Source organism: Schistocerca cancellata, chromosome 3, assembly GCF_023864275.1.
Source record: "Schistocerca cancellata isolate TAMUIC-IGC-003103 chromosome 3, iqSchCanc2.1, whole genome shotgun sequence".
Classification (NCBI taxonomy): domain Eukaryota; kingdom Metazoa; phylum Arthropoda; class Insecta; order Orthoptera; family Acrididae; genus Schistocerca; species Schistocerca cancellata.
Window position 1 is genome coordinate 927,061,221 of NC_064628.1, and position 10,102 is coordinate 927,071,322.

At 45.7% G+C, this 10,102-nt stretch overlaps 1 pseudogene; it reads right to left on the reverse strand.

Annotated features, from left to right (window-relative positions):
• Positions 1–1,675: 1,675 nt before the first annotated feature.
• On the reverse strand, positions 1,676–1,793 carry LOC126177734 (5S ribosomal RNA; annotated as a pseudogene).
• Between the last annotated feature and the right edge of the window lie 8,309 nt (positions 1,794–10,102).

Sequence of the window (10,102 nt, forward strand, 5' to 3'; positions counted from 1 at the left end):
AACGCTGTCCCCAAAGTGCTCCTCCGGGACATCAAACACTCTCCTGCTTCGATGGGGTAGAGTTCCGTTTTGGATGAAGCACATCTTGTCGGAATCAGGGATTAAATCATCTTCCAAGACCTTCACGAACCGTTCGGTAGTCACCGTGCCATTGAGGAATATCTCACCGATTATTCTGTGACTGAGCATTGCACACCGCACACTCACCCGTTGAGGGTGAAGAGCCTTTCCGATCGTGAAATGCGGATTCTCTGTTCCCCAAATGCTCCAATTTCGCTAACTGACGAACTCATCCAAATGAAAGGGGGTCTCGCCGCTAAGCCAAACCATATTAATTCCCATCATACTCCACAGGCAACACGGGGAATTGGAACGTCATCACGCAAACCGTTCAGGAGTTATGACGATTTTGTTTCATATAGTTCAATAATCGTCACCTCCTAAGTGTAGGACATGATTTACGACCTCTCTTTATACTTGATGCTTGAATTCGGTCATCCTTCGAGTTCCAGCAAGATTTGTTTCCTCAGTCACCTCTTCAGAAACATGTGCTTTATGTGGGTGTAAAACGAAGTGTGTTCTCCAACAGCCTTCTTGAAACTCGGCTGCCTTGCTGTCAGAAGTGGAAAACGCTGATCAGTAAGGGCGAAGGATTAGAATTCTGACGAATGATACATACGTAACAGCGTTGGACACTCTGCTACTACTTTCTGTCTCATTTTACACTGTCCAGTTGTACAGAAGCTAGCAGCCCAACCCAGAAGGATTCTCCTACTCCATGACATGAATCTGAAATAGTCAAATAAAAAGCTGAGCATGTAGTGCAGAGGTGCAGGGTCTCCCTAAAATTACAGTATGACCCAATAAGAGAGCAGTATTTTGAAATTCTAAGGTGAAAGTTACTGTAGACATTTCAACGAACATTCACTCGCCCTGAGGGAATCCATACCTGCCTAGACATCTCGTACCTAGCTAAAAGGCTTCTTTGTTTACTCCATGTTTCCCTCTCAGAATATTGCTTGTAAAGCTAACCTCCTGGCGAGCGATCTGCGGGACGAGAAGGTCAGCCTCGCTATCTGTTGCCCAGCTCCTGCCCAAAGCTCAACAGTTTTGCCGCAGCAGATTCCTCTTGAACGGACACTTGCCTCGCACATCCAACTTGTAAACTTTCAGGTGTATGAAACCTGCACTGACTGCACATGAGAAGCAGGAAAACAGGCAGTGAAATGTGAAACAATCACTGACGTCGCTAAACCAGATCTGCTATTATAGAACAGTGTAACTGAACGACTACTTAATCAAGGGAATCATCTTCTGATATACACTGATAGAAAAAAAAATCTGAACACCAAGAAGAAATTAACAAAAACGAAATTTCTGGAATTCATTCGTCTAGGTAAAATATTTAAGTGATTGACATTGCAAGATCACAGATTTATCTAAATGCGAGATAAGCCATTTTAAACATACTTAAACACACCATCTTCAGGCCACGAGCGGCCTACCGGGACCATCCGACCGCCGTGTCATCTTCAGTGGAGGATGCGTATAGGAGGGGCGTGGGGTCAGCACACCGCTCTCCTGACCGTCATGATTGTATTCTTGACCGAAGCCGCTACTAATCGGTCGAGTAGCTCCTCAATTGGCATCACGAGGCTAAGTGCACCCCGAAAAATGGCAACAGCGCATGGCAACGTGGATGGTCACCAATCCTAGTGCCGACCACGTCCGACAGCGCTTAACTTCGGTGATCGCACGGGAACCGGTGTATCCACTGCGGCAAGGCCGTTGCCGACGAGATAAGCCATTATAAATGTGAAATGCATCTACATAATAACCGGTGTATCCTCCAGAATGTTGAATGCAAGCATGCAAATTTGCAAGTATTCTGCTGTACAGGTGTCGATTGCCAACTTTTGGGATGGCGTTTCGTGCCTGTTGAACTTGGTCGGTCAATACAGGCACGGTTAATGTTGAGTGTGGATGACGCTGGGATTGTCGTTCAATTATGTCCCATTGGAGAAGTATCTGGTTATCGAGCAGGCCAAGGCAACATCTCCACACTCTGCACAGCTCGTTGAATTAGTACAGCGGTATTTGAGCGAGCGTTATCCTGTTGGAAAACACATCCTCGTATGCTGTTCATAAACGGTAGCACAAAAGGTCGAATCATCGGATTAACGTACAAATCTGCAGTCAGTGTGAGATAACCACGAGAGTATTCCTGCTCTTATACGAAATCGCTCCCAAGACCATAATTCCAGATGAAGGTCCAGTGTATCTAGCACGCAGATAGGTTGGTTGCACGCCCTCAACTGGCCCCCTGCTAACCAACACAAAGCCATTCTAACCACACATCAGGCGGAACGAGCTTTCAGCAGAAAACGGGAAACACCTCCATTCTGCCCTCCAATGAGCTCTCGCTTCCTGAAGTCGCAAACGGTGGTGCTTCGGGGTCAGTGAGATGTACCCTACAGGACGTCTCGCTTGGAGCTCATCGTGAGGTAACCGACTTTTAACAGTTCTTTGCGTCACTGTGGTGACATCTGCTGCTCAAACTGCTGCTACAGATGCAGAACGATGCGCCAGAGCCATACACCGAACACGATGGTATTCCCAGTCGCCAGTGCCATGTGCACGACAGGAGACCGGTCTTGGTGGCGATCATACACTCTCGTAACCACCACTGCCAACAGTCACGTACAGTGGTTGCATTCCTACCAAGCTTTTCTGCAGTATTGCAGGAAGAATATCCAGCTTCTCGTAGCCGAATTACACCACCTCGTTTAAACTCAGTGAGGTGTCGATAAAGCCGTCTTTGTCGTCTTAAAAGTGTTCTTGAGTAACATCAATTCACCACATCCAATCTCAAAAGTAAGTAACGCTCTCGACTGTTACACCGCGCATCTTAAGCGAAATTGATTAGTATCCTCATAAAGGTGTTACTAGCGCCACTATTTTGTGACTGTCGCCAAATTTGAGTATACATCATGTTTCGGATGTAGAAACATGCATATAAACTTGCGTTTATGTTCCAAAACTCCTTGGTACTGCGAGTTCTTTTCGTCAGTTTATGCCATTGGACAGTTTGGTTGGTTGGTTGGTTTGGGGAAGGAGACCAGACAGCGTGGTCATCGGTCTCATCGGATTAGGGAAGGATTGGGAAGGAAGTCGGCCGTGCTCTTTCAGAGGAACCATCCCGGCATTTGCCTGGAGTGATTTAGGGAAATCACGGAATACCTAAATCTGGATGACCGGACGCGGGATTGAACCGTCGTCCTCCCGAATGCGAGTCCAGTGTCTAACCACTGCGCCACCCCGCTCGGTCTGGACAAGTTGAGGGGAGAAAGGCCGCTCTACATAAGGGAGACTTCAGACAGACTGTAGAAACCTCCGAAGGAAGGAGGATAGGAGCTACACCAAACTATAGCAACCAACAAAAACCGCGGTTTCGGAACATTACATAGTTAGAGGGGAGTCAACGAAATACGAACAAAAGGAACAACTAAGAAAGATGTCACCGTTTTGGGGCAGGAGTTCTTGAAGTACGAGTTGCTGAGCGCCTGATCATTAGAGACACTCTCGGTAAAGTGCTGGACCCAGGCTGAAGCAACCGGAGTCACAACGCCGGCACAGAAAGATTTCATGGCCGCTCCCACTGGGGTGGTGAAGCACTGAGATTTCGCACCCACAATTTGGCGATCGCGTACCTTCACCCAATGCAGCACGTAGCCAAGTATCGAGGAAAGGACTGGGGAGCAGTGCTAGTATAAAGAAAGTGCGATGTAGCAAAGAAGCTCATTTTTCAGGTATCACCTGAAGATGTCGGCTAGGTACATTGTCGAATATCGTGTTTCGAAAGCGGCTACACCCGACTCGACACATTAGAGCGATGCAATGAGCTGCTTCGGCGGGAAAGCTTAAAATGTGGAATTACACCGGTAGTCATTGCGTTGGGTTACAATGTGCAAGTAACCGCTTCATGAAAGTACACTGAGGTGTCAAAAGTCATGTGATCCATGCTACTATCGTGTCGAACCTTATTTGCCTGGCGTAGAGCATTAAATCGTCGAGGCATGGACTCAAAAAGTCGCTGGAAATCCCATGCAGAAATATGGAGCCATGCTGACTCTATACACGTCCATAACTGCGAAAGTGTTATCGCCGCAGGATATTGTGCACGAACTGACCTCGATTGTCCCATAAATGTTAGATGGGACTCATGTCGGGTGATCTGGGTGATAAAATCATTCGCTCGACATGTCCAAAATGTTCTTGAAATCAGTCACGAACAATTTGGCCCTGTGATATGATGCATTGTCATCGACAAAAATTCCATCGCTTATTGCGAACATGAATGGCAGCAAACTGTCTCCAAGTAGGCGTACATAACCAGTTTCAGTCAATGATCGGTTCAATTGGGCCAGTAGATCAGCCTATTCCACTAAACACAGCCCACGCCATTACAGAGCTTGCATAGTGCTTTTTTGAGTACTTGGGTCCGTGGCTTCGTGTAGTCTGCGCCACACTCGAACTCTGCCATCAGGTCTTACCAACTGAAATCGGAGCCCGTCTGGCCAGGCCACGGTTTCCCTGTTGTCTACGGTGCAACCGATATGGTCACGAGCCCAGGAGAGGCGCCGCAGGTGACGTCATACTGTTGGAAATGCAGTCGCGTATATTGTCTGCTGCCATAGCCCATCAATGACTATCCTAACAAGCACGTCATTCTTGCGTCCCACATCGATTTATTTGTTTATTTCGCGCAGTATTGCTTGTCTGTTAGTACTCACAATTGTACGCAAACGCCGCTGTTCTCGGTTGTTAAGTGAAGGTCATCAGTCACTGCTTTATCTGTGGTGAGACGTAATGCATGAAATTTGGTTTCTCGGCACTCTATTGACACTGTGGACCTCGGAATACAGAATTCTCTAACCAGTTTCGAAACGTAATGTCCCATGCTTCTGCCCCCACATTTCATTTCGCTTTCAAATTCCGTTAATTCCCGTCGTACGGCCATAGGTACACCGGAAACCTTGGAAGGAAAATCACCCGAGTGCCAATGACAACTCACCAGTGCACTGCCCTTTTATACATTGTGTATGCGACACTACACATCTTCACATAGCTCTCCCACCTCAGTGTATATTGCGATCACTTCTCAAGGTTTAAGTTCTATTACCTATGCAGAGGCCAAATTATTTTCTTAATACTAAAACTTAGCTATTGTAACATGCGAGTATTATGTCACTATAGCGCTCCAAGTCTTAGTTATCTGCAACTGTGGAACCGAACAACGAGATCATCAGTAGGGGACATCATGTTATTAGTGACCATACGACGACTGCTGAAAGCCGAAATACCGGTTACGCTGAGTCTCATCAGTGTGTCGTCACCACGGACGCCTTCCACAGTTCACACCGCTGTTGCGACCTGAATGTACCACAGAAGAAACCTGCCGTAAAGGGGGCGGATCAAATGGAATACAGATATAGGCCAAGAATAGAAGGCAGCATACTGATTAGCTATGAAAAATTTGTGGAGTTTATCTTATACTTTTAATTGACCAGCTTCTTACTATTTGTTGAATCACTGATTTTTCGTGATAATGGTAATGACGACTGTTAAAACGTTAAGTCCGAGAAATCTACGAAGTGCTGTTCAGCAGAAGTGATACAAGTAGATTGGAGGATGCAATTTTAGGTTAAATACACACATCAAAATGAGTTCTGCATCACCTCGGTTCCGAGGGTTCCGGAACCTGTACAGAACATTGTAATTGAGAACAATATAAAATCATTTCCACCCTTTTTTATTGCTCGTGAAAACCACATATTGCATGTTGTACCACCATACAGCGAGACCTTCAGAGGTGTTGGTCCAGATTGGTGTACCCAACGGTACCTCTAATACTCAGTAGCACGCCCTCTTTCATTAATGCATTCCTGTATTCGTCTTGGCATACTAGCCACAAGTTCCAGGACTTATTGGTCCAGATTGTCCCACTCCTCAACGGTGATCCGGCGCAGATCCCTCAGAGTGGTTGGTGGATCACGTCGTCCATAAATACCACTTTTCAACCTATCCCAGGCACGTTTGACAGGGTGCATGGTGCAGGGTGCATGGTCTAGTCGAGCGATGTCGTTATACTGATGAAGTCATTCACAAGATATGCACGATGGGGACACGAATTGTCCATGAAGACGAATGCCTCGCCAATACGCTGCCTATATGGTTGCACTATCGGTCGGACGATGGCATTCACGTATCGTACAGCCGTTATGGCGCCTTCCACGACCACCGGCGGCATATGTCGGGCCCACCCCAAAACAGCAGGGAACCTCCCCAGTGCTGCACTCGCTGGACATTGTGTCTGTGGCATTGAGCCTGACTGGGTTACCTCCAGACATGTCTCCGACGAATCTCTGGTGGAAGGCATATGCGACACTCATCGGTGAAGAGAACGTGATGCCAATTCTGAACGGTCCATTCGGCATGTTGTTGGACCCATCCCTACCCCGCTGCATGGTGTCGTGGTTGCAAAGATGGACCTCGCCATTGAAAGTCGGGATTGAAGTTGCGCATCATGCAGACTATTGCGCACAGTTTGAGTCATAACACGACGTCCTGTGGCTACACGAAAAGCATTATTCAACATGGCAACATGGTAGCGTTGCTGTTAGGGTTCCTCCGATCCATAATCCGTAGGTAGGAGTCATCCACTGCTGTACTAGCCCTTGGGCGGCGTGATCGAGGGATGTCATGGACAGTTCCTGTCTCTCTGTACCTCCTGCATGTCGGAATAACATCGCTTTGGTTCACTCCGAGACGCCTGGAGCCCTTGTTGAGAGCGCGACCTGGCACAAAGTGACAATGTGGACGTGATGGAACCGCGGTATTGACCGTCTAGGAACGGACGAACTACAGACAACTCGAGCCGTATACCTCCTTCCTGGTAGAATGACTTGAACTGTTCGGCTGTCAGACACTCCGTCTAATAGGCGATGCTGCTGCTTGGTTGTTTACATCTTTGGGCGGGTTTAGTGACATCTCTGAACAGTCAAAGGGACTATGTCTGTGATACAACATCCACAGTCAAAGACTAACTTCAGGAGTTCTGGGAACCGTGGTGACCAAAAACGTTTTTTGATGTGTGTAGAATGTTCGCTATTTTCCTTGGGGTCTCGCCGGTTTCTGATATCATCACAGAAACGATGTGTGTAGATTTTTGATTCCACACGGCCTTATTCCAACTACGAGATCCCTCTGTCTGACCGGTGTCTCATTGCAGGTGGTTTGCAAGTTACGTGTGTAATGTGCAACCGTGTTTACCACGAAGTTGATTTGCTTCGCTTTGTTGATCATTGTTATATCAAGTCGATTGCGTATGGTCGTTTAAGCAATTATATTGCAGCGATTCCATGACATTTTGCGTTTGTCATTTTCCGCAACAGCGAAAACATCGAGTTATATACACTGACCCTTACTGTTCATTATAGTTTCCCTGACAGACATTTACAGCGAATTAGTGGTCATCAAGAACAGCCATTTGGCTTGCCTACCCACGTATCTCTATGCAAGGCCAACGGTATGAGGAAAACTCTAAGCAGTAGAGAGACGTTGTTTATGAATAAATTTTGATAGCATAGAAGCATGTTTTACAGACTACTAATCTAACTTTTGTCGTCGTAATAACCGTAGGTGGAGCAACTGCAGTTACAAAAATTGTGTTAGTGTGCTAATTAATAGGGAGTTAACCGTCGGAATTTGGATGACTATTAGTACAGATTTCTACTGGAACTGTTAACACAGTTTTAATTTAGTCAACTCAATAATAATTAACATTGAGGAAAAAGCAAATTAGTATGTTGTGCGCTGTACTCCAATTGAATAGTTACCCTCAACGACATGCAATGTGAATTCATACGTTAACTAGTTTAATACCAAAACTCCTGGCCAAATGCCCGACAGTTATCGTAACCATTAGCAAGCAAGGAACCAACAGTTTCTTTCTGTGCCGTAGTGCACCGTGGACTTCCAGCATTGGCAGTACAAGAAATAATTCTAAATGTTACCAGCGGTTATTGGTTTTGGTGGTGCGATACTGTTATGGAATATTCTACCTGTGCAACATAAACATCGGTCAAGCTGTAAATAAATAGTCGGAATGCTCTAAATGATAAATAAGCTAAGTAAGCATAGTCTCTGTACCAATCGTTAGCTACCATTAGTGACACTCTACCGCCACAAATATATCCTATAAATGTTTCAGCATCTACGGAGCTAAATTGATCAAAGTAGAAGAAAAAAATGGTTCAGTGCGTACTTATATAACGCATCCGTCTCGGTGGGGACCTGACTAAACTTATCTGCAAAGATGAAATTCTCTAAGTACTGTTAATCTTCATGGCACATGCGTTCGTTCTTTGCGTGGTTTCCTGTCTCTGTTCAGTTGCAGAGATGTTTCTTACTTTTCCAATTATTTCTTATTTTTACGCCATAGCAATATCCGTATATAAACCTAGAGATATAAAATTTCGAATCATTCGATTACAATGGGCTTGCGAACACCAGTAGGTGAAATTTTACTGTAGAGAGAAATGCTACATATGTCTTCCAGGTGAGTAGCATGATAATTTCTTCTCTGGATATTCAGTCGAGAAAAGCACAAATTTAACCAAGAATGTGGTACTTTGGCAGAGTGAGTATTCCAATTATTACTGATTTTAAATGTGGAACGATATGGAAAAGCTGCTTATTGTTAGAGGAGGTTTCACTCCCTGCTCAGCCTTCGTACAGCAGCTGTCAGCAAACTAAATTTTTCCCTTTCTGGTTTCATGGTAGCGTACAACTTGTTAAAAGTAACTGCATTCTGTTCTTGATCTGGAGGAAGTGTGCTAAAAGTCAATAGTAGCCTGAACCCCGGGTTTGCCTACATGTAAGGCACAGTTGTATGGTGTGCCACATTCATTTAATGCCTTTTGTACAGAACTGTAGTGGACATACATGGTGTTTGAGAAGGAATAATGAAACAGTTAGGAGGCGGTAGTATATAACAGTTCGAATAGAAATGGCATAGGTTCAGTTACTACTGGTTGCAGAGATACAGCTGGTTATAGAAGTAACTTCTTATTTTGCGTGTCAGTACTCGAGTTGATATCAGTTTATTTATAAATCCCACTTTCGTTTTGATATTCAGGTTTTACGTGGGACATTCAATTTTCGTTTAAAAATGTGTAATTTTGTGTGGAACGTCGTGGAATTTTCCTGCTTCAGCCCCTATAGTTTCACAAGTTCCGATAGGTGGCGGCGCTATACATAACGTTACAAATGGCATCTTAAACGGAGGTACGTTCCAGGCAGACAGCTGTCATTGAGTTTCTTTTGACAGAAGTCAGAGCATTGCAGATATTCATAGGCGCTTGCAGAATGTCTACGGAGAACTGGCAGTGGACAAAAGGACAGTGAGTCGTTAGGAATGGCGTCTGTCGTCATCGCAACAAGGTTGCTCAAACCTGTCAGATCTACCGCATGCCAGCCGCCCTCACACAGCTGTGACTCCTGCAATGTTGGAACGTGCGGACACTCTCATCTGTGGTGATCGATGGATCACAGTCCAACACATCGTTCCACAACTGGACGTCTCTGTCGGTAGTGCTGACACAGTCGTCCATCAGTTGGGGTACTCAGAGGTGCGTGCCCGCCGGTTCTCTGCCGCCTACAATACAGAGCAACGAAGGACCATCCGTGCGGAATAGATTGAGCGTTACGAGGCTGACCGTGACAACTTTTTGTCGAATATCGTCACGCGGGGTGAAATATGGTTTCACCACTTCGAACAGAAACGAAACAGCAATTCATTGAGTCGTGTGACACCACTACTCTTCCGCAGAAAAAGTTCAAAGCCGCTCCCTCAGCCGGTATAGACATGTGACGGTTTTCTGGGCCTCTGAGGGAGTTATTCTGTTTGATGCTCTCCGTCATGGCGCAGCGATCAACTCTGAGGCGTATTGTGCAACTCTCAGGAAACTGAAGAAACAAGGGAATCCATCGCCACAAAACTGCAAACTAACTTCTCCATGACAACGAATGGCTTCTCACA